Raw genomic sequence first — 25,460 nt, 5'->3', positions numbered from 1 at the left:
GCCCCATGTGGCATCCTGGGTTTCTATAACACACGTAATTTTAACAGAGTAAGCCACCATGTTTAATTTACGAGGAGGCAGACATACTGTAGTTTTTTACTTTACTGTAGTTTTTGGCCCTAGAGGGAATCTTGGATGCCATCATTTTCAACCTCAGGTGATGTACAAGCTCGGATGGCAAAGGGTTGTGCCCACGGTCAGGTGGCCAAGCATCTAGTTTCTGACTACTGGGAAAGCAGAGAACTCATTTTACAGTCTCCAGGAATTACTCCCCCAAGCAGTACTTCTCCAACAATACAAACCTGTGGACCCTCTGACAATTTCCGGACAGAGGCTCCTTGTTCTGTCTCCTCCCACCCCTATGCCCCTTCCTGTGTAAGTTTCCTGGAACCCTTGTGGTAGAGGGGCCTCTCCTACTTTCTGTATCTTACTTTCACATGTGTCCTGCCTCTGTTTCCTGCATCTCACCAGTCTATTGATTCTATCGATCCATCAAGGCCTAGTCTGATTTGGCTTCCTCCTTGAATGCAAGATCACCAGGCTGGTTGTAAGGAACCTTGGGTTCTGGTCCCTACCCATAATCAGCTATGCAACCTGGCCAACATCTTTATACCTCTGTGCCTTCGTTCCCTCATAAGACCAGAAAAAGAACTGGCCCTTAACACTTCTGTGATTTCACAGTACGCTGATTCCATCTTCATTTCTCCTTTCTCTGAGGGGTTGCCCTTGAAGCAGTGTGGAAGTGTCATCTAGACCTGGAGTTTAAATTCTTGCTTAAGTGACTTTTTTTTAAATTTTTTATTGGATTTTAGGTTTTGGGGTACATGAGCAGAGCATGCAAGACAGTTGCGTAGGTACACACATGGCAGTGTGCTTTGCTTTCCTTCTCCCCTTCACCCACATTTGGCATTTCTCCCCAGGCCATCCCTCCCCACCTCCCCCTCCCACTGGCCCTCCCCTTCCCCCCCAATAGACCCCAGTGTTTAGTACTCCCCTTTCTGTGTCCATGTGTTCTCATTTTTCATCACCCGCCTATGAGTGAGAATATGCGGTGTTTCATTTTCTGTTCTTGTGTCAGTTTGCTGAGGATGATGTTCTCCAGATTCATCCATGTCCCTACAAACGACACAAACTCATCATTTCTGATTGCTGCATAATATTCCATGGTGTATATGTGCCACATTTTCCCAATCCAGTCTATCATCAATGGGCATTTGGGTTGATTCCAGGTCTTTGCTATTGTAAACAGTGCTGCAAGGCCTTAGAAATAGAAATTCCATTTGACCCAGCAATCCCATTACTGGGTATATATCCAAAAGACTATAAATCGTTCTACTATGAGGACACATGTACACGAATGTTCATTGCTTAAGTGACTTTAAGCAAGTTACTTAATCTTTCTGGGGCTCCGTTTTCTCATTCGTAAAAGATAGGCGGTAGGGCGGATTCAGTGTATAATACGGTTATCTAACATTTTAAGCACTCAGATAATTGTCAAAGAAAAGTAAAATTATACTCTCTTTTGGATATAAAATGAACATGTATTAGAGATTTTTTAAAACTTATTATCAATGAGGGAACTGGTAGGATGTTATGACTAGTTCAAATGACAATCCAAAGAATAGCCACATTCACAGATTAGGAATGTGCAAATGAAGGACAAAACATTTTCCCCAGTGGGGGAGGGACGCTCACTGAATCTGCAGGAGACAGAATTTAATATTTGCATGTCAGTGGACAGGAATTATTTCATGTTTAACAGTTATCCACAATTTACAGAGTTTTAAAATAGATCAAAGGCTTTATAGGATGTGTCTCTCTTGTTGCAGAGGACAGAGGGAGAGACACTTACACCACTTGGTCACCTTTAAATATTTTCCTTGGTGGTAGATATCAAGGCAAGTCTCCTGGACAAGTCCAAAATGGGGTGTAGGAGCACAATCTTTCCCTGGGGAAAGAAGGAGTTCTTTATTCACAAAGAGTAATAGTGTCTACCAGAGCTTGCATTTATTCTATACATTTTTACTCAGGTTTATTGTAAGTTCCTAATTAGGTTTATTATGAAGTTGACCAGAAACTGCTTTCTAAGTTTTATGACCTGCTTCAGGGGAAGATCAGAAAGATCTTCCTGTATATGCTGTTTCTCTATTCCTTCAGCTTAAAATATTCAATATGCCCAGGTGACTTATTTCGGGGTAACATGTCTGAAACTCCATCAACATGTAAGTAGAAGCCTACTGATATCTTCAGTTTTGCATGAGAAGAGTTGCAGGGATCTAAATTTTTTAAAAATAACCAATTCTAGAGAACACTTTCTCTGTATTCAAGGGTATATCCACGTGTTCAAATATATTCATAGACATGGTGGGAGAAGCTCTATTCTTAGGTGAGCATAAACATGAGTTTGCTGGGTTTCAGTAGATTACATTTTGATTTGGGATAAACACATTTGAGGGTGTGTATTGTTTAAAAATCATTTTTTCTTTATCTGAGTAAAATATGAATATATTTTCTTTAGAAAAAAAATCAAAATACTACTGAGAAGATCAAAGTGTCCAGTCTTCTGTGACTTTTCCTCTGTCACCACAGCCACTTTATCCCAGGTTCCTCCTGAGAGAGTATAGCTATTCTCACTTTGGCGCACATGCGTGCACGTGTGTGTGTGTGTGTTATATAACATGCATTTTTCAGCAACTTGCTTTTTCACTCAGCCATAGCTTGGATATTTTTCTATGCCAGCTCATAAAAACGTACCTCTTTTTAAAAAATGTATAGTATGGCTAAGTCACTGTTAATTGGGATGTTCTCTTCATGATAGGCACTTAGGTTGTTTTGAGTTCTTTGCTGTGATAAATAATGTTGCCGTAAAATAAGAAGCCTCATTATTGTTTACTAAGGGACAGTCTTTAAAAGGCACAAATGTATTGGCTAACCTCTGTGCTTTCTAGCTCTTTCAGATGTATTGGTGCGTGTAATCAATGTTCATTGCCTTGGAAATTCCTTTTATAACATTTACACAATTTTTTGAACCTAGGTTGCATTACCTGTTGGGGTGAAAGTCATTGAAGGTAGAAATCCTGCTCTTAAACTCTTGATTCCTTGAGGTAATTTCTATGACCTGCTGTAATATTTGCCCCTCCCTTCTTTCCTCTCTGCCCTCTTTCCTTTCCTCTCACGCCTCACTACACTTACGTCCATTTTTGTTGTAGACCCTAGATTGCTTTGTACATACTATTTCTTGATTCATCTTATTGCAAAGATAAACTTGAGTTGAGAAATTTTTTGGTTTTCCAAACAGTGTGAAAAGGTTGATTCCATAATTTGGCTGTTGTGGATAGTGCTACATTGAACACGGAGTGCAGATATTTCTTTGACAAGATGATTTCAAATCTTTTGGGTAAATACTAGGAAGTAGGCTTGCTGGATCATATGATAGGTCTATTTTTAGTTTTTTTAAGGAAACTCTGTATAGTTTTCCATAATGGCTGTACTAATTTACACTCCCACCAACAATGTATAAGATTCTTTTCCCGTCCATCCTCATCAACACTTATCTTTTTTCTTTTTGATAACAATCCCCCTTATAGGTGTGAGGTGGTATCTCATTGTGGTTTTAATTTGCATTTCTCTAATGATTAATAATGTGAACATTTTTGTTTTCATATATTTGTTGGCCATTTATATGTCATTCATTGGAGAAATATTTAGGTCCCTTGCCCATTTTTAAATTAGATTTTTTGTTTTTTTGCTATTGAATTGTTTGTATGTATTTTGGAATATTAATACCTTGTCTGATGTATGGCTTGAAAATGTTTTCTCCAAGTCTGTAGATTGTCTCTGTACATTGTTCATTGTTTTCACTTAGATGTAGAATCAAATATAATGAAAGTCATAGAATGGTGGCTACAGAGGCTGGCGGGAGGGGAAGGAATGGGGAGATGACAAATAGAGGTTACAAAATCTCAGTTACACAGGAGGAATTTTTTTGAGACGTATTATACAATATAGTGAATATAGTTAATAATATTGTACATTTCAAAATTGCTAAGAGGGCAAATTTCAAATGTTCTTACCACAAAAAATGTTAAGCATTTGAGGTGATAGATACGGTAAGTAGCTTGATTTAATTATTCCACGTTATTTTTATAAATTATAACATCACTTTGAATCCCATAAAAATATGTAGTTATAAATAGTCAATGTATAATTGAAAATTAAGATAAAGAAATGGGAAGGATATATACTGTAAATAAATTAGTAATAATAATAAGAAGAAACTGAAGTTGAGCTTGTTTTCATATTGGTATAGAGCTTAATCTTTCTTATGGTTTGCACAGATTAAAGATGTGATTCCAGCACCATTGCTGCTGACTCTGGTGAACCCCTGGTACTCGGAATAATGAAGCATATGAAGAGACTTTGCGTGTTTGAATGAATAAAGACATATCTGAGAGGGAGAAGCTTGGGTTCTTTTAGATTTAAACTAGAAGTCTAGATCTGCTGTTCAGTATGGTAATCACTAGCCACTTGTGGCCATGGAGTCCTCGGAATGTGGCTACCATGGCCACATGTTAAAATGATAAATGAATCTACTAGTTAAATACAATGTACCATTAATTTATTTTATAAAACTTGACTACTTAGAAAATTTTAAATTGTGCCTGAAATTCAGGGTGTCTTGCTGTTGGACAGCACTGCCGTAGCTGTCAGTCAGGAGGAAGGCTGGCTGTGAGCCAGGATTGCTTCTGCATCATCCTCTTTGTCACGGACATACTTAAGTTCTAATCCCACCTTTAGTACCTAAAGGTGATTAAGTCTGAATCCCAAGAAGGCATGTCTATGCTTTTTTCTGATTGGTTTTTGAAGACTTAATATGATTTCAGTGTAAGGCTTGCTGCATCCGATTTTTTGTTGTTGCTTCAGAAACATAAAGTGAAGAATTTGAGGAAAATGATAATACTAGATTAGCCTAACAGCAAATGTTTTTAAAGTTTTTTTTTTTTTTGCAATAATTTGTAATGCAGCTTATAACAGTGGGGCTCGTCTTCATAGAGGATCAGAATGGTGATTTTTTAATGATAAAATTTCTTCCCATTAGTCTTTTGACCATTTTTTATTTTTACTTTTTGCCTTTGCAAAGAAAATTGAAGCATTTGTGGTGAACTTGGAGTCTTATATTTTCGCGTGTTGGTAAATTTAGCATTCTTTTAGAATGCTATAACTTGGTATCTATTTAAACACACAGATAAGCACAAACAAACACAAATCCACACAATGCACCATCAGTATTTGCATGTCAACACATTTCTGATTTGACTTTTGTCAGTCTCTGAAGATTTTTTTTTAATCAATAAGCTTTATTTTGTAGAGAAATTTTAGCTTTACCACAAAAGTGAGAGGAAGGTGCAGATATTTTTTCATAATATCCCCCCATCCCCACATGTAAGCCTCCCCATTCTTGTACATTCTACAGGTTTTGAAAATTTATAATGACATGTATCTATTGTCGTTGTATTATACAAAGTAGTTTCACTGCCCTGAAAACTTCCTGTGCTCTGCCTGTTTATCATTTCCTCCTCCCAAACCCTAGCAATTACTAATGCTTCTACTGTCTCCATAGTGTTATATTTTCCAGAATGTCATATAATTGGAGTCATACAGCATATAGCCTTTTCAAATTGGCTTCTTTCACTAAGCATCATGCATTTATGTTTTCTCTATGTCTTTTCATAGCTCGATAGTTACTTATTTTAAATGTCTAGTGCTGGATTATTTTCCACTTTCCGGATGTACCATAGTTTATTTAACCATAAAAGGACATATAAAAGGACATTTTGGTTGCGTCTAACTTTTGGCAATTATGAATAAAGCTGCCATTTTTTTGTGGACCTGAGTTTTCATTTTATTTAGGTAAATTCCAAGGAATATAATCGCCGAATCTGATGTTAAGAGTATGTTTAGTTTTGAAGCATCCGCCAGACTGTCTTCCAAAGTGGCTATACCATTTTGCATTCCCACCAGAAATGCGGGAGAGTTCCCATTGCTCCGCATCCTCCACGGCATTTGATGTTGCCAGGGTTTTGTACTTTGGCCATTCGAATAGGTGTGCAGTGGTGAAGATCGTGTTAATATGACCAGATCAGTGGTTCAGTTGGAATTCTCTTGTCCCAGCAGAATGTTTTTCTTAGAGGACCAAGGTATGTTCTTGATGTTCTGAGATGGAGAGTGAGTCTCCTGTGGTTGCTACTGAGGGATAAGAGAAGATGGCATACAGAGGATGGATTCCAGCATTTCATCTAAAACTACAAGCCGCAGCCAGCTTTGCTCTCTGTGCCTGTACTGCAGGCTGTGGGGCTGGGAACCAAAGTGGGAATGCTGAGTCTAAGCTAGAAACAATTCAGTTCAATCCAAACTCTAATGATCTCGGAGGCAATCTTTGTTCCATTTGGTGGTTGATACATTCTGAAGACGGTTTTTGAATTGTGCTGGGGAGAGTGTGTGCATGCACACGCTTGTGTGTGAGGTGGGGAAATATTGGTTACCTCAACAGGCAGCTTTTGTTTTCTGATAGCAGCTTGTGTAACCAGCTGTTAAGCAGAGCGGCCTCATTAGCAGAACAGATTCCCGGGAAGGTCTTATAAGGAAACAGAAGCTGCCAGCACGTGGTTGGCCTGAAAAGGCACAGCTAGGTAGGTACTCTGCTCCTTCTCCTTCTGATCAAAGAGAGAAGATGCTCCCCTGTGAACAAATAAGTGGAGCGGGGCCAGTATCTTCACTGTATGACCTCTGGCTGTATGTACAGATAGAGAACTCCGTTCATAACATGGATGCTGAGTAAGTAATTACATGGGCAAGCCAGTTTGAGCCAGCCGATAACTGACCTTAACATCCTCTCCCTGCTGTGGCAAAATCCTGACCATGGCAAACCTACCTCTTCATCCCATTTCTGATGCTGGTAGGACTTGCTTACTCAGAGCTGTTGCTGTCCCTTTTTCTGGCACTGCCCACTCCTGCCAGCCTCCTCAGGTTGTCTGTCCAGTCTTGGAACCTCAGCCAGCCATGCTAGGATCAGCTCCTCATGTTCCTAAGCAGTGGCCTGCAGCTGTTTGCAATGTCTTTAAGCCCTGAATACATACATGCTCCTAATTATAGTCTGCATGCCCCATTGGTTTCTGCTAATCCTCCTACCCTCATCTCCCACCCCAGTTCCTGCCTGCACCCACCTGGAACCTGACCTTGGGTTTCAAGCTGTTACTTGTGTCTGACCTCTCTCTTGTACTGCCTTTGTGGTGTCTGGCAAACAAATTAAATTGTATACCCAATTTAAATTTTACTCAGCCATAAAAGCCCTGTTTGAGATGGGGAAGCATCTTCTGAAAAGAGGGTAACTCTACATGAGGATGATTCACAGCTTATGATCCAGTTCCTGCTCCGTCTGCTTTGATCCTGGGGGTCAGCATGGATTGATTGCATTCTGGGAAATTTGCCTCTTCTGTCAGTGATTCTGGGACCATTTCCTGCTTTGCTGGTCATTGGCAAGCTTGACTGTTTCATTTTAAGCCCTGTGAATGGATTCCCTCATTGGGCTGGTACTTGAAGACTTCTTTTCCAGTGTTGTTTTGCCAGGTGTCCAGGCCATTACAGTTCCCCAAAAGGAGGAAAGGTAGTGGGTTATATTCCCTGAGGGAAGAGGAGTCTGCGGTTGCCTTGGAAAGGTAGTGGGTTATATTCCCTGAGGGAAGAGGAATCTGCGGTTGCCTTGGAAAGGTAGTGGGTTATATTCCCTGAGGGAAGAGGAATCTGCGGTTGCCTTGGAAAGGAGGCAGGAGAGAGAGAGCTTGGGTGTTAAATGTTCAAAACAAGGTTCCTAATAAAATGCTACATTTCAGCTCTGTGGCCAAACTGTATGTGGGATTCTGAGCTTCTGAGAGCTCACAGAACTGTGTATCAGTGGTTCAGTGATTAAACTTAGGCCTACCTACGCAGATGTGCCTAGATGAAAAGAGCTCTGATTTTGTGTTTAAGTCCCTGGTTGGTTGTTGAAGGAGGTGGAAATAATCTCACCAAGAAGATTATGCAATCAGAAAGAGTAAGAGGAGAGTGAGAAATTAAGAATATAATGATGATTTTCCTTCCTTCCTTCCTTCCTTCCTTCCTTCCTTCCTTCCTTCCTTCCTCCCTCCCTCCCTCCCTCCCTCCCTCCCTCCCTCCCTCCCTCCCTCCCTTCCTTCCTTCCCTCCTTCCTTCCTTCCTTCCTTCCTTCCTTTTTCTTTCTCTCTTTCTCTTTCTTTCTCTCCCTCTCTCCCTGTCTTTCTCTCCCACTCTTCCCCTCTCCCCCTCTCCTCCTCTCCCTCTCTCTCCCTCTCCCCCCTCTTTCTTTCTCTCTCTCTCTTTTGCTTATTGGAAGACAATTAATACTTCTTGAGTCCCAGACTCTTACTAAATGTGCTCTCTCATACACACACACACACTCACACTCACACACACACATATGTGTATTAAGAAATCTACATATCTTTGTATACCTTTAATTTTCACAACTGCCTTATGATGTTGATTTTCGTGTCCTTATTGTATAAAGGTGTGTTGTAAACTTCAGACAACTTACAAATTGTCCCTCAGTCAGGTTTTCATCAAGAGTTGCTAGGGATGGTTGTACACCTTCTTCCCTTTTCTCTCTTCTTTTCTTTGAAAAGTGTTTATTTTGGATCTTATTCTCACTCAGCTCTATGTTAGATACTCTTCAACTCAGGAGGGAGAACCCTCATGACACATCCTGATATGAATTGACTACAGGCCGAGTGCGGTGGCTCACACCTGTAATCCCAGCACTTTGGGAGGCTATGGCGGGCAGTTCACGAGGTCAAGAGATGGAGACCATCCTGGCCAACGTGATGAAATTCTGTCTCTATTAAAAATACAAACATTAGCTGGGCACAGTGGTACACGCCTGTAGTCTCAGCTACTCGGGAGGCTGAGGCAGGAGAATTGCTTGAACCTGGTAGGTGGAGGTTGCAGTGAGCAGCTGAGATCGCGCCACTGCACTCCAGCCTAGCACCTGGCAATGGAGTGAGACTGTCTAAAAAAAAATGACTATATATATTTTAAACTTTCTGAAATACTGATAGATGCATAGAGGCTCACAAAGAAATGTACAGGAAGTGCTGCATCTTCACCTTCCAGCTCTCCCAGGGTTCACATCTCACTTGACTATGGTACAATCTCAAAACCAAGGAATTAGAATTGGTATAATCCATAGAGCTTTTTCAGATTTCCCAGTTGTGCACATATTATTTTGTTTGTGACAGTTTTGTCACGTGTAACCCTGCGTAATCGCCTCCATAACCGACAGCCTCTCTACTGTCCCATCACCATAAGACTTCTATTTTATTGCCCCTCTGCTCCATCCCTAGTCCTTGACAGCTGCTACGCTGTTCTTCATTTCTATAATTTTGTAATTTCACAGATTTTTAAAAAATGGAATCATATGGCATGTATTCTTTAAAGACTGGATTTTTTTTCTCAGCATGAATTGTGGTGTTAGTATTCTCGTCCTTTTTTTTTGCTAGTTGTCCATGGTATGGCTGTGCCAAAGTTTGTCTTACCATTTATGCCCTGAAGGATGTTTGGGGAGTTTCCAGTTTGAGGCTGTTAATAAGGCTGCTATGAATATGTACCAGTTCCTGTGTTAAAAAGAGATTAAGTTCTCCTGATGTATGTCTTAAAATTCATTTGCACTTAAGTATGAAGAAAAAGTCATCAGGTTGTGGAGGGAGTTTGACAGCTATAGAGAGAAAACTCAATTGGGAGTTAATAACAGTGGCTGAGGTTGTTTTCAGCAAGTATAATCTTTAACCAACATCATGGGTCACAAGAGATTTCAACCATTGCAAGCTGTATGTTAAAGCCTTCACTAATCCCACTGGCTTTTATACTGATTTTGTTTTATCCATCTTATTCTAGAGTTAACATTTCTGCCAGGACCAGTTGTGCAGCAGTATGTCCTATTTCTTAGTTCTTTAAAGGCAATAACTCAGCCATAAAAGCCAGAAGGAGAGTACTTCATTGACAAATTGGTTGGCCGGTCTTGTGTATGTGGTTAAATCGTGGGGAACAAGTAGGAAAGAGGAAGAGCGGGAGCAAAGACTCTTTTGGTTTGCTTTTAAATGTTAAAAAAAAAAATGGAAATAGAAGGCAAAGAAAGCAAAATTACACTGGATGGATTATTGTGTTGGTAATAGGAAAGTAACAAACTATTTTATATTTATTTTCCATTTCCCTGAGATTAAAATAAAGTGACATGCAAACACTGTGAAATAATTAAAACTCTTGTTAATTTTTTTATTCAAGTAGATCTAATTTGGTGGCAGAAGGCTTTCCCAGGAGCTCCTTTACAGAGATAGAGGTATAATTTGCAATAGGGATAATTATAGAAACAACATTCATATTCTCCTTTATCTTTAAAGTACCAGGCCTAAGTAAATCTGTTTATTTATCCATTTTTGTTCATTTATTCATTAATTCAACAGATCTTCTCAATAGTTATTAATAGTTCTGCTTATGAGCCTAGATGCTAAAGGGGCCCCATCCTGTCTTCTGTGCTCCCCTTAAACCACTGCATTCCCATCACGCTATGATTTCCCACACTCATGACTTCTCCTTGGTCCCCTTGTCCCCTCTGATCACTGGTCTGAAATCTACCTGTTCTTCAAAGCCTACTTCAAATATTCCCTCCTCTGTTGACTTGCTTCTGATTTCTTCTAGCTGTAAATTTCACACCTTTCTTCTGATTTTCTCCAGTGTTGTGCCTGTGGCCCTTTACCGCTTCCTACTTTATGTTGTGGTTGTTTATGTCCATTTCGCATCTTTGCTACTCTTGTTAATTTCCTGATAGTGGATTCATGTTTGATTCCTTTTAGTGTTTATTTGTTCTCTCCTTCCCTCCCTTCATTCTTCCTTCCTCTCACTCTCTCTTCCTTTTCTCCCTCTGTTTACTTTTTTCTCTCATTAAGTATATGCTGATCACCTACTATGTGCCAGACACTGTGATAGGAGCTTTGAGTAGAAAGAATTAAGATACATTATAGGTTCCTAAGGCAACTTGATTATACACATAAGTTAATCATGAGGAATTAAAAACAAAATCCTGATTGTTAGATCGAGATACTAAGAGCATCCAAAGAGAAAAGGTATTGGATGTTGCCTTTTTAGAGGAATTTTAGAGAAAGTATAGAGAAATTTTAAATGAAAGGCAACTATTTTTTTTCTTGAGAAAGCATGTAAATGTAGTGTTTTTTCATGGCAATAGAACCCACTTCAGTTTCATATCTAGGATTCTGTGAACCCAAGGAAAATTACTGTGTTCCAAGTTTTGTGCATAGGCATCAACTAGGTGTCAGCTGATGATATAACCTGAAAATGGGAGAGTGAGATGTGACTGGAATTAAGTCATGTGTTGAAATAATTTTTATTGGTACACAAAAGGCTTCAGCCATGGAATACAGCTCTGAATAATTTTTAAAAATATTTTAAAAGGCAGGCAGAACTAGAGAATAGGTATTTGGTTTATTTTTAGTTCTTGTGTGGTATCTAATTTTATAAATTGTTCTATGACTGAGGAGTTTGATAAATGATAAACAAGAATGCCATCCTCTAACTCCTCTCCACCTTTTTCTCTTCTCAAAAGTTACTGTGGAAAGAACATACTCAAAGCTGGGAACATACACTGAGTGTAATTTGCTTAGAGAGGGGTCGATGAAGTGGGAATTTGTAGATAAAACTTTACAAAGCTGTCAGAAGTTTAGTGCCCTGGATTTTAGGCACTAATCTTTCCACACAACAAAATCTTGGGGAAACATCAAATCATCTGCCACTATGGATGTGGGAATATCGAGGCAGAGGGCTCAGAGATCATAGGAGCTGGGCAGCCTTCAGGGGCCATCACTGGGAATAGAACCGTTATCAGAAGTGGCAAATCAGTCCTACGGATGGCCTCAGTAGGGCTGGATTACACTCAGATTAGAAGACAGACAGAGGAATGGCCTGGGAAGCTCTTTCTAAGTCACTTATGTAGCTACCTCACGTGCTAGCTTTGTGGCATTTCTCTCCTGTGTCTTGTTTGTTTCTGTAGCAAAGCATCTGGCAGCAGAGAAATATGGCTGCCCCACCTATGTCACAGGTCACAAGAGTATTACCAGACTGAGGGTCCAGGCATTTCTGCAATGCAAAACATGGCTTTGAATTTTATGTTCCTGGCAATCACGATGAAAACAAATACTATAAGATCTGCATGTTTTTAAGAAGATGTTGATTTGCTCCCCAGGGTGATATTTAGATTTGTATAAAATTTTTCTGACACTGAGCTCTGTTAGGCCTTGTTTGAATACAGTTTATCTCATTGTACAAATCACCAGGATTTTAGGCTCTAGTGTTGTACTTTTTAGAAATATGTAACTGCAACTTTACACTAAATGGTTTTACTCCTTAAAAACAAGTACTTGTGTTATCTGTCTCGATTTTAAAGTATCTCCAAATTTCTGTGTCTCTGGTGTATGAAATTTGGTTTAAGTGGCCTTTATGTGCTTATTATTTTACAAAAAAAAAATTTAGAATTTATGAAATTAATTTACCTTTTATTTTTTTTGCTCACAAAAAGGAAAAATATGAAGAATTTCTGAATGTCTATTTTTGATTAATTTTTAGGTTTAATTAAGAAATTCAGAAATTGTAAGTGTGTCAGTAGATAAACTTCCTGGGAGTTGTTGGTCACTTTGGCTGGGACAGCTGCCTCTCTAGTTAGTTAGCATTTGCTTCTAGTATATTGGCCTGTTACAAAATGATTATAAACGAACAGTTTTCTAGCACTTTTGAGAGGTAGCATGGTAAAGGGGACATGGGATCTGGCTTATGGATTAGAATTTTCTTTTTACTGCTTGCTTTTAAAAAACACCAACCTTAACAAAGCACGGTCCTTCAAGGATTCCCTACTCTCTTGAGAGAAAAGAATTTCTTCATTTGTACTCTGAGCTACAGCCATTCTGAAATACTTGCATCCCCCAAATGTTCTCGGCCCTGTTTTTCTTCCATGCATTTAATTACTCCTCATCTTTGAAAACTCCTCTCCCAGAAGTACTGTCTACAGGAGCCTGCCTGTAGTTCCTGTGTTGGCGTATGCTCTCCTCTCCAGCCTAGAGCTGCCAGTGTAGACCTCAGTAGAGCCACTTGCCACATGGTCCTTTAGGACATAGAATTGTTGAATTCTTTATATCCCAGTGCCCAGGAAAGTCCTTGGCATATAGCCTTTCCTCAATATTATTGGAACAAATGCTTATCAAAGGTGCACAAAAGGGTTAGGGTGTCCTGAGGCCAAAAATGAAAAACCAGTTTCTTCAGCGTCGATCCTGGGGCTGACCAAGCTGACACTGAAGGTAGAAGAGAGACTGCTTGACAGCCTGAGGGATCCCAGCGTGGGGCCTCCATGGCCTGGACGTCCAGTGTTCCGTGGGGTCTGCCCTGTTCCCCTTTATTCTCTTCTCTGACACCTCAGCTACCCTCAGAGCTTCATCTCATCTCTGCACACCCTTGATTCTCAAAGCTACATCCTCCAGCCTCCGCTTTTTCCTGACCTTCAGACTTATATCTACAACCTGACATTTTCCCTTAGAAGTTTCATAAACACTTCCATTGAGTCAATCCAAATAGAATACATTTAAAACCTTTTATTTTGGGGTTGCTGCTTTTGCATGTTTCCTGTTTCAGTGAAGGACAGCATCATTCATCCAGTTGCCAAAGCCAGAGATCCGGGAGTCACCCTTCCCTCCTCTGACTCCCTATCCCATGCGCAGTCAATCACAAAATTGAGTCTGTTCAATATGTACCTATTTCTTGAATCTGGCTGCCTCTCTCTACCTGCACCATTGGTAGCACGGTTCAAAGTATCACTTCTTTCCTGGTGGCCTCTAAATTTAGATATTTGCTTCCACTTGTATTTCCTTCAAGTCATGTGTAGCTGTACTGAAGCCAGAATAATCTTTGTAAAACACGAATGTTATCGGGTAATTTTTCAATTTCCTAGTTCTGCGCTGTTTTCAAACTAAAGTCGGAGCTCACTAACATGGTATGCCTGGCCTTTATGAGGAACCTCACGTGCCCTTCCTCACCACAGTGAAGAGCGTGTGTGCCAACCCTATTGTATATGTTTTAACTTCTCAAACAATACATGCACCTCCAGTCCCTTGCACGTTCCTTCTGCAATTGATTTCTTCTCTCTTCAGCACAATTGCTCACTAACTCTAATTCATGTTTCAGTTTTCAACGTACACATTGCGGCTTCCATGATGTTTCTCTCACCAGCTTGGCCTTGTACCTTGCCATCTTTGCTTTTTTTTTTTTAACAACATAATGTGACTTGTGGTGCCCCCCTACTCAATGAAACACTTGATTAGGGTTTGATTACCTTTGTGTCCCATTACCTAGCAGTATGTCTGGTATATCATGGATACTGAATAAGGAGTTAATGTATCAGTCATGGGATGGGGTGGGGTGTGAATCTAGAAACTTGACTGGAGCCTCCATAGTACAGTAAGAATCTTTTCAAGCTGCTGTTTTGCTTCCACTCTAAACTGCTGGCTCTTCAAAGGGCATTCTTAGGAAATAAAGCTCAGAGTTGTCAAGGGGTTGGAAAAACATTTTTAAAGCATCTTAATGAGATATAATTCAATACTATAGAAGTCACCCATTTAAAGTGTACAGTTCAGTGTTTCATATATTCAGCATTGTGTAACCATTCTCAAAGTTTAAAACATTTTTATCACCAAAAGAGAAATCCTGTACCTATTAGTGCTCACTCCCTATTTTCCTCCTCCTACTCTTCCCCAACTCTGCACAACCACCCCATCTACTGTCTGTCTCTGTAGATTCACCTATTCTGGAAATTTCATATAAATAGGGCAAAACAATTTCTGATTTTTTGTGCTTGGCTTCTTTCCCTTAGCAGAATTTCTAGTCATCCACGTCATACCATGTATCAGTTCTTTACTCCTTTTTACTGACAAACAACATTTCAGTCTATGAGTTTGCTAGACTTTGCCCATTTATCTATTGATGGACATTGTGGTTGTTTCCACATTTCAGTTCTTGTGAATAATGTTATGAACATTCTTATGTAAGTTTTGGGGCAGATGTATGTTTTAAGTTTCCATTTCTCTTGAGTGTATACTTAGGTGTGAAATTACTGGGTTAAGTGGTAACTCTGTTTAACATTTTGAGGTGCTGACATATTATTTTCCAAAGCAGCTGCACCATACATACATTTTACATTCCCATCAGTAGTGTATGAGGATTCCAACTTCTCAGCATCGTCACCAATACTTGTTATTAACTGTTTTTTGAAATATTGCCCTCCTACATGACGTGAAGTTTTGTCTCTCTTTCTCTCCCCTTCCTTCCTTCCTTCCTTCCTTCCTTCCTTCCTTCCTTCCTTCCTTCCTTCCTTCCTTCCTTCCTTCTTTCCTCTCTCCCTCCCTCCCTCCCTCCCTCCCTCCCTCCCTTCCTCCCTCCTTCCCTGTCTCTCTTCTTCTCTCCCTCCTTCCCTTCCTTCTCTTTCTTTTCTTTTTTTTTTGAAGGTTCTCACTTTGTCACCCAGGCTGGAATCTGGAATGCAGTGGTGGAATACTGACTCACTGCAACCTCCAATTTCTGGACTCAAGGAATCCTCCTACCTTAGCCTCCCAAGTAGCTGGGACCACAGGCACGCACCACCATGTCAAGTTAATTTTTTATATTTTTTTGTAGAGACAGGGTTTCACCATGTTGTCTAGGCTGATTTCAAACTCCTGGACTCAAGCAATCTAACAACTTCAGCCTCCCAAAGTGCTGGGATTACAGGTGTGAGCTACCACGCCCAGCCGCATTGCTGTTTTGATTTACATTTTCTTCAGGGGTAATGATGTTGAGCATCTTTTCATATGCTTATTCACCATTTATATATTTTCCCTGAAGAAATGTCTATTCAGATCCTTTGCTCATTCTTTATTTGGGTTATCTTTCTTTTTAATAATTAAATTTTAAGAGTTCTTTATGAATTCTAGATACAGGTTTCTTATTAAATACAGGAATTGCGAATGTTATCTCCGATTCTGTATGCTTTATTTTTACTCTCTCGATGATGCCATTTAAAGCACAAAACATTTTAATTTGGGTGTAGACCTGTGTGTCACGTTTTTCTTTCATGGCTTGTGCTTTTGTTATCATATCTAAGAAACCAGTGCCTAATTCAAGGTCATGTAGATTTATTCTTATGCTTTCTTCTCAGAGTTTTGTAATTTTAACTCTTACATTTAGATCTGTGATCCATTTTGGGTTTTTTTTGCATATGATGTAAGGTTGTGGTCCAGCTTCATTCTTTTGTGTACAGATATTCACTTAATTGGAATGCCATTACCATTTGTTGAAAAGACTGTTATTTTCTTATTGTATTATCTTGGCACTCTTGTCAATCTCAAGGCATTTTTGTCATAATTATTCTCATAATTATTTGTCATATAAGTAAAATATGTTAGCAAATAATGATTAGCTTTATTGAGTCTCAATTAGGTGCTAGGCAACATTCTAGAAGATCTCCATTTAGCATTCCCAGTAACTATGAAATAAGTACTGCTATGATCCTCATTTTCTGCATAAGGAAGAAAAGGCATGAAAGATTAACTAGGAAAAGGTCATACAGGTAGTAGGTATTGGATGCAGGCTTTGAACTCAGGCAACCTGACTATAGAGTCTCTGTTTTCAGACATCATGCTGTGGCTGACTGTCTTGTTTATAGGAGGTGGAAAATTTTAAAACAGCCAAAATTCTGTTTTCCAGAGAAGTACTGTCAAAATCTTCATGTATAGCTTTTCCAATCTTTGTTCTATACAAAAATGTTATAATAATGGGATTAGACTACATATACATTCTTGAAATGATTTTACTCACTTTATTGATGTATCATTATTAACTCCTTGCTGATAAATCTATATCTAAAACATTATTCTGAATGACTACATAATATTCTACCTCATGTCCGCATCATCACTTATCAAACCAATCCACTGTTATTGGGCAGTCAGGGTGCTTTTGAGTTTTTCATTTATAAACAATGTTCTTTGCAGGTGTCTTTGGACACACTTCTTTTTATATTCTTTCCACTGTTTTCTTTAAGATTAGAAAAAAATTCCCCTAGAAGAAACGTAAAGAGTATGGAAAAAACATTTAAAGCTTTTAATGCATGTCGACAAATTGTTCTCTAGGAAGTTTCCACTTACTTACGATTAAAATTTCATGTCTGATAGGTTACTCTGATACTGATTCAGGGTAGGCAAGCCCCAAACTGGGGCTTAGCCTGGGAAGTTTCTTGGCTTTGCTAAGGAAAAATTTAAGAATGAGCCTTTGAATTCTTTCTTTCTCTAATAAAGAGAACCGCTTTATTAAAGAGGCAGCGTTGTAACCCCATGACTTCTGCAGAGCAGGGCTACCCCATAGGCAGTGTGCTGAGAGCAGCAGCTGGGGACTGTTCTGCAGTCAGAGTTATTCCCAACTTTACATGCAAATTAAGGGGTAGTCTTCAAAAATTCCTAGTGAAAGGGCAGTAACTTCTGGGTGTTGTCAGATCAATAGTAAATGATGGGGCATACGGGTGGGTGTCTTATGGAAAGACATTTCTACCCCAATCCTATTTTAGCTAGTCCTCAGTTTGATTCAGTGTCTGAGCCTTGCCTCCGGAATGTAGTTCTGCCTCCTACTTCAATATTGTGTCTCTTTAGTGTGAACCTCTTTGATTCTCAGTGAGATTGAATGTGTATCAATGAATATTATAATTTTTCTCCTGTGAATTACCTATTCACATTTTTACCCATATTTCCATGAAAAAGCTCTTTAAAATACTAACCATGTCTCTTTTTTTCGGTGTTTTCCCTCATTTTTCTTTAACATTTTTGGGAACATTTTGATGTATAGAATATTTAAATTTCCAAGTGGCAGAATTTATCAGCAAAAAATATACATCTTTTTCTTTATGGCATCTTTGTGTTTGAAAATAAAAGTTCAAAAAATCATTTCCAGCTCCCGTCTTCCATGAGCTAGATGTGAGTTGGGGAGGAGAAATATGAGAAATCAGTGTCCTTTTTTTTTTTTTTTTTTTTTGAGATGGAGTTTCGCTCTTGTTACCCAGGCTAGAGTGCAATGGCATGATCCTGGCTCACCACAACCTCTGCCTCCTGGGTTCAGGCAATTCTCCTGCCTCAGCCTCCTGAGTAGCTGGGATTGCAGGCACGTGCCATCGTGCCCAGCTAATTTTTTGTATTTTTAGTAGAGACGGGGTTTCACCATGTTGACCAGGATGGTCTCGATCTCTTGACCTCGTGATCCACCCACCTCGGCCTCCCAAAGTGCTGGGATTACAGGCTTGAGCCACCGCGCCCGGCCATAAAGTGTCCTTTTTATTTTTCCTGTGCGTTTTCATCTTAAACACTTTTATCTTAAACATTACTTGCAGTCCCTTAACTTACAGGGAATCAAAGCATCAGCTTAACCATTTGGCTTTAACGATGCCAGTAGTGAGGTCACGTGGGGAGGAGAATTAGTATCTCTTCCCAGTTGTTCAGTTTTCATCGGTATTTTCCTACCTGTGGGTTTATTACTATTATTATTATTAATTTAAATTTGTTCCTAGCATGAAGACATGATGTATTAGTCCATTTTCATACTGCTGTAAAGAGCTGCCTGAGCCTGGGTAATTTATAAAGGAAAGAGGTTTAATTGACTCACAGTTCAGCATGGCTGGGGAGGCTTCAGGAAACTTACAATCATGGCGGAAGGTGGCAGAGAAGTAAGGCAGGAAGGAGAGCAAGGCAGGAAGGAGAAATGCCAAACAAACTGGAAAAAGCCCCTTATAAAGCCATCAGATCTTGTGAAAACTCCCTATCATTATCATGAGAACAGCATGGGGGAAACTGGCCCCAGGATTCAATTACCTCCACCTGGTCTCTACCTTGACACATGAAGATGATGGGGATTACAATTTAAGATGAGATATGGGTGGGGACACAAAATCTAACCATATCACATGATACCTTATAACACAAAGGACTTAATGCATATGAGATCATATGGACTTTTATAGCATCATTGGTTAGAAAAATCACACCTTATCCAATTAGGGTTAAAAAGACACAGATGAAGCTGGAAGCCATCATTCTCAGCAAACTAACACAGGAAAAGAAAACCAAACACCACATGTTCTCTCTCATAAGTGGGAGTTGAACAATGAGAGCACATTGGCACAGGGAGGGGAACATCACACACCAGGGCCTTTCAGGGTGGGGTGGAGAGCAAGGGGAGGGAGAACATTAGGGCAAATCCCTAATGCTTGCAAGGCTGAAAACCTAGATGATGGGTTGATAAGTGCAGCAAACCACCATGGCGCACATATACCTATGTAACCTGTACCTTCTGCACCATGTATCTCAGAACTTACAGTAAAAATTTTTTTTAAAAAGACTAGTGTATTTCTTCAAGACACAGTAAATACAAGTTCTTGAGGGTGTGTACTTCTATACAAACTAGATTTCTGGGCATTAAAACAATGTTACTTTTTCAGAAACTACTGCTGTTATAGGGTGTTCTTTTGAGTCACATTGTACCAGCATTTTTTTTTTATATTATAGCTTTTGAATGGTTTCAGACTATTTTGTTAATTGACATTTAATACCTTTGGCATGTAAGTTTCCCTGTTTCATTTTCCAGAGTCTCAGGAAAATACTTTGTGTGTCTTGCCTGTTTTCCGATTATTGCATCCCTTGTCCTTTTCACTAGGTCTGTACTTTCACCTACACATTGTGAAGGTGCTACCCAGACCAGTCTCTCTGCATAACCCCACCGGGCCACCCACATGGTCTATGGGACAGAAATAACTCATCAGGGGTTTCTTTGTCTGCTTCAGTGAGAGTCTAAGATAAACATCACAGATGTAAAGAGCTTTAAGTTGAAATTCTTTTGAGAAGTGTGTGTATTTTTTGAAACTGGAAATGCGTTTTTACCAACTGCAGTTGAGGAAGGCCCACATATGTGCATAAGGAGTGTTATTTTGCTGGGACTTTATAATTGTCTAAACCCTTTGTGTTTATAGCAGAGGAGATCACAACTCATATTTGAAAATTTGATTTTAGATGATCAGAAAACTCACTTTTGAGTGTCTTCCCGTGCACTCTTTACCTTATCAAAACTCAGGTACCTTAACACTCTGAAACACTGAATAAGAAAGTCAGGAAGACTCAGCTTTTCAGATTCTAAAAATATGAATTGTACATCTTGACTTTCAAATTAGCTTTTACAGGACATTAGCAACTAAGAACAAGGGAATTTATTGTTACGATTAATGGCTACAGTTGATTATCTCTTATTTTCAGGCATTGAATTAGTTATCAGTTTATATCCACAATAATTCAGTGAAATGTATGTGATGAATGATCATTTTACAGCTGGAAAATATGAGACTCAAAGATAACTTGCTTAAGATAACAGAGCTAGAAAGAGGTGGAGCCAGGACTTGAAACAGTGGGTTATCTGACTGTGGAATGCATATGTTAAAATCAGTTTTATTGATTTCACATACAATTAATAGCACATATCCAAAGTATATAATATGTTTTGACATATGCATACAAAACCATCACCACATTCGCGATAAAGATCATATCCATCACTTCCGAAGTTTTCCTTGTGACCCTTTTTGATGCCTCCCTCTCCCTGATATGCCTATACCCAGACAATCAATTATCTGCTTTCAGATACTTGATGCTTTCAAAATACTCAAAGTATTTTTCAGATACTTTCAGATGCTTTCAAAATACTCAAAGTACTGTTGAGTATTTTACATTTTCTAGAATTTTACATATATGGGTTCCGATATGGGTTTGGGTGTTTGTCAAATCTCGTGCTGAAATGTAATCCCCAGTGTTGGAGGTGGGGCCTGATGGGAGGCGGTTGGGTCATGAGGGTGGATCCCTCATGAATGGCCTAGTTTCATTCACTTGGTGATGAGTAAGTTCTCGCTCAGTGAGTTCACATGTGGTTGGGTTGTTTAAAAGTCTGGCTCCCCCTACTCTGGCTCCCACTCCACCGTGTGATACATTGGCCTTCTCCTTTACCTTCCACGATGTTTGTAAACTTCCTCACTAGAGGCCAAGCTAGTGTTGGTGTCATGCTTCCGGTATACCCTGCAGAACCATGAGCCAGTTAAACCTCTTTAGAAATGGCCTAGCTTCTGGTGTTTCTTTATAGCTATGTGAAATTTACAGATTCAAACGGTGTATTATTTTGTAGCTTACTTCTTTCACTTAGTTGACAACTTTGAGAGTCAGCCATGTTGTATATTTCAATGGTTCATTCCTTAATTGTGGAATACTAGTTCATTATATGGCTTGCATACCACAATATTCTAATTTATTCACTGCTGGCTGGCATTTGGGTTGTTTTCACCGTGGGGCTATTATGAATATAGTTGCTAAGAACATTCATATATGAGACTTTGTATGGAAATAGGCTTTCACGTCTCTAGAGTAGATACCTAAAAGTGGAATGGCTACATTGTATAGTAGCTGCATGTTTAATGTTTCAAGACACTGGCAAACTTTTTTCCAAAGTTGTACCATTTTACATTCCCATCAGCAGGATAGGAGTATTCTAGTTGCTCCAATATCCTTGAGACACTTGGCACAATCAGCCTTTTTAATTTTAGCCATTCTAATAGATAAATAGTAGTTTCTCATTGTGACTTAATAATTGTATTTCCTTAACATCTAATGATGTTGAGCATATTTCCATGTGCTTGTTACCTTTGTGTCTTCTTTAGTCAAATATATGTTTAAATGTCTTGCTCATTTAAAAATTTGTTCATTTATTAAACTGAATTTTGAGTTTTTATATATTTCAGATACAAGTCCTTTATCAGATTTGTGATTTGAAAATATTATCTTGTAGTCTGTGGCTTGTTTTATTTATTTTCTTAACCCTGTCTTTTGAAGAATGTATGTTCTTAATTTTAATAAAGTTAAGCTTATTAGTTTGTTTTTTCTATGGATTGTGCTTTTGGTGTCTGTTGTGGGTTAATTGTGTCCACCTGAAAAAGATGTTGGTACCCTAACCCCTTGTACCTCAGAATGTAACCTTAATTCAAGATGGGTCTTTACAGAGGTAACCAAATTAAAATGAAGTCATCAGGGTGGGCTCTGATCCAATATGACCATCATTCTTGTAAAAAGGGGGAATTCAGGCACAGACAAGTACAGAGGAAAGACTGGTGTGAAGATACGGGGAGGAGAGAGCCATTTCCAAGCCAAGGGGGGAGGCCTGGAGCACGTCCTTCCTTCACTGCCCTCAGAAGGAAGCAACCTTACCGACACCTTGATTTTGGACTTCGAGCCTCCATAACTGTAAGACAATGCATTTCTGTTTTAATGGCCACCTACGTTATGGTACTCCACTATGGCAGACTTTGAAAACTAATACACTGTCACAAAGACTTTCTCCTCCATTTTCTTTTGGAACTTTTATAGTTTTAGGATTTACATTTAGGTCTGTGATCCATTTTGAGTTGATTTTTTATGTGGTGGGAAGTATGGTTTGAAACTCAATATGGAAATTTACATATAGAAGTCCAGTAGTTTCTTCTCATTTTTTAAAAGGATTATCTTTCTCCATTGAATTGCTATTTAACTCTGTTAAAAATTAGTTTTCTATGCATGTGCATCTGTTTCAAGGCCCTCTATTCTGCTCCATTGCCTACTTGTCTATCTTGTTGCCAATACCAATCTGCCTTCTTCACCTTCTTCATAATAAGACTTCATATCAGGTGATTTCAGTCCCGATCTTTGTGCTTTTTAAAAATTACTTTGTCTATTTTAGGACTTTGGCATTTCCATGTGAATTTTAGAATCAGTTTGTCAGTTGTTACAATTGGATTGTACTGAATCTATAGATACATCTGAGAAGGCAGCATTTTCACATTATCATGTCTTCTGACCTGTAAACAGGTGTATCTCAACATTATTTTAGGTAGTCTTAGTTTCTCTCAGCAATGTTTTCCAGTTTTCAGTATACGGGTCTTGACAATCTCTTGTTAGATTTATTAGTCTTTTGGATTTTTGATATTAGTATAGATGTTATTTTTAAATTTCAACTTCTGATTGCTCATTTATAGTATCCAGAAGTATAATTGAATTTTATATAATGATCTCATATCCTAAAAGCTTACTAAACTGATTAATTAGTTTTAATAGCTTTTTGGCATATTCCATGAGGTTTTCTACATAAAATGTCAGGTTGTCTATAAATAAAGACAGTTTTAATTCTTCTTTTCCAATCTGCATACCTTTTCTTTCTTTTCATTGCCTTAATGTACTGGATGCAACCTTGATAATAATGTTGAATATTGATAGTAAGAGGGGACATCCTTTTCTCACTGCTGATCTTATAAGGAAAGCATTCAGTCTTTTACCAATAAGTATGATGTTGATCAGGTTGGCACTTTTTCTCTGAAAAGAACAAGGTAGTAAAGTTTTGGCTTGAGGACCACAGGGTCTTCCTTGTAACTACTCACTCAGATGTTGTAGTACAAAAAGCTGTGTCTTTCGTGGTTGCATCTATCCATCCTTACTTAGCTGGATACACAAATAGGATTCTTTGCAGATCTCTTTATTTAGCTCTTTTTATGTAGCTCTTTTCTTCCCCCCTCAGGTATGCTGTCCTGTGACTTCTAGCTACCTTGATCTTCCTGGAATCTCAACTCCATCTCCTGACTCAGGGGGTTCACTGGGTTCCACCCGGGTTACTCTTGCTGGACTGAGCCCTGGAAAACTTCCCAAGGCAGTAAGCTGTGGCAGCTACAGGGCTCCCTGCCTTTGTTTCCCATGTCTCTGATGCAAACTTTCATTGCCTGTTCCTTGCAGCATGATGTCCAGTGTCTTGAAAGCCATTGTTTTATGTATTTGTATGTTTTTAGATTGTTTCTTATGGGAGGATAAATCTAGTCACTGTTTTTTTATTTTGGGCAGAATTTGCCATATTTTTCCCTATAACCTTGCATTATTCTGTACCTTGGTTACGAGTCGATTCATCATTATCTAACTTGGAGGAATCTACAGGCATTTTTGGTCTTACGATATCAAAAAATTTTGAACCCTTAGTTTGGACCTTTAATGTCTTTTGATTTATACATAATGTAAAAAAGTTGTGTAACTTAATCAATACCTTTCAATATGCTTGCATTTGATAAAACATGGTAGCATCTATAGGATGCTGAAATGTAGCAAAGTGTATGTCATGTTATATAGTCACGTCTTTTTTCTTCAGTTCACTAACAGCGCAGGTGTGCATGTGAATTCACAAACTGACTTGCAATAATGGTTCAGGTTCCCCAGATGTTCTTGCAGCCCAGGCTGGAAATCAGTGCCTTACAGGATTTTTATGTGACATATGGATGGGTGGTACCCTTCAGTTTATGGTATCCTTCAGTTTATTTGATCCAGTTTTTCATGTGTCTTCAAGGTGGTTACCTATGAAATAGTGTTGTGGTTTAAATATCTGAACCCAATAGTGGGGACCAAGGTGGGCCTGGTAGGTGCACTTGCACCCAAGTGTAGTTCATCAGACACTGGACCTAGAGTTGCTTTTTCTACCCAGGGAAGGCATATGTGAAAAGGATCCCTAATGGGATGTGCCTGGCCCAGAAACCTTGATGAACAGTAAAGGTCAAGCCTAGAAGTAGCATCAAGTCAACAAATTCAGAAGGTACAAGCTGTGATGAAAACTGGAGACAGTCAAGAGGCAGAAACTGGATGGATATGGACTAAAATTGCAGCGGTTTGGAAGCGAAGCCAAGGAGGTAGTGGCATGGGGCTTGACGCAAATGTCACCAGACCATCCATAGCTGCTTTTCTATCTGGCATGTTGCTCATGGGTAGATTGGGTCTGAATAGCCACAGGGCTATAGCAGACAGCTGCAAAGGGGTGTTTGCAGTAAGTATTCATTGAAGGAATGGTGTAAACAAGACCAAAAACCATGCTTGAATTGATATCTAGTTATTTTGTTTGTAGATACACATTTTTACTATTTATCGTACAAGTTTCTCTGAAACGCTTTGTTCTAAAATCCCTTTTATATTGGCTTTTACACCCCATGATAGTCTTTTTAGAGAGAATGTCTCAAAAAATATTAGATCTTGCCATTCAGTCAACAAACATTTTTTGAATGTCTGCCCTGTGGCACGTACCATTTTAGGTATTGAGGGTATAGAAATGAAAAATAAACAAATCAGTGATTTATTTGAGTTTCCATGCTACTAGAATGAGGCATAAGATAAAGTAAAAAAGTAAAATATGTGGAATGACTAGTTGTGTTCAATGCCACGGAGAGCAATAAGGCTAAT

At 39.0% G+C, this 25,460-nt stretch overlaps 1 protein-coding gene across 21 annotated transcripts in view; it reads left to right on the top strand.

Annotated features, from left to right (window-relative positions):
- PDE1C (phosphodiesterase 1C) overlaps window positions 1–25,460 on the top strand; it is a 689,353-nt gene that overhangs the window by 374,818 nt on the left and 289,075 nt on the right. The window contains exons 1-2 of one of the 21 annotated variants that reach the window (XM_078342154.1): window positions 1–7,767; window positions 7,820–25,460. The exon at window positions 1–7,767 is cut by the window's left edge and continues 8,922 nt beyond it; the exon at window positions 7,820–25,460 is cut by the window's right edge and continues 14,921 nt beyond it. The exons of 19 other annotated variants lie outside the window; for them this stretch is intronic. The gene's annotated coding sequence lies outside the window, so the exon portion shown is untranslated. One more of the 21 variants, XM_035253119.3, reaches the window with a different exon arrangement.

Source organism: Callithrix jacchus, chromosome 11 (genome assembly GCF_049354715.1).
Source record: "Callithrix jacchus isolate 240 chromosome 11, calJac240_pri, whole genome shotgun sequence".
Taxonomy (NCBI): domain Eukaryota; kingdom Metazoa; phylum Chordata; class Mammalia; order Primates; family Cebidae; genus Callithrix; species Callithrix jacchus.
Note: the sequence above shows the minus strand (reverse complement) of the source record. Positions and strands in the feature narration are given on the sequence as shown.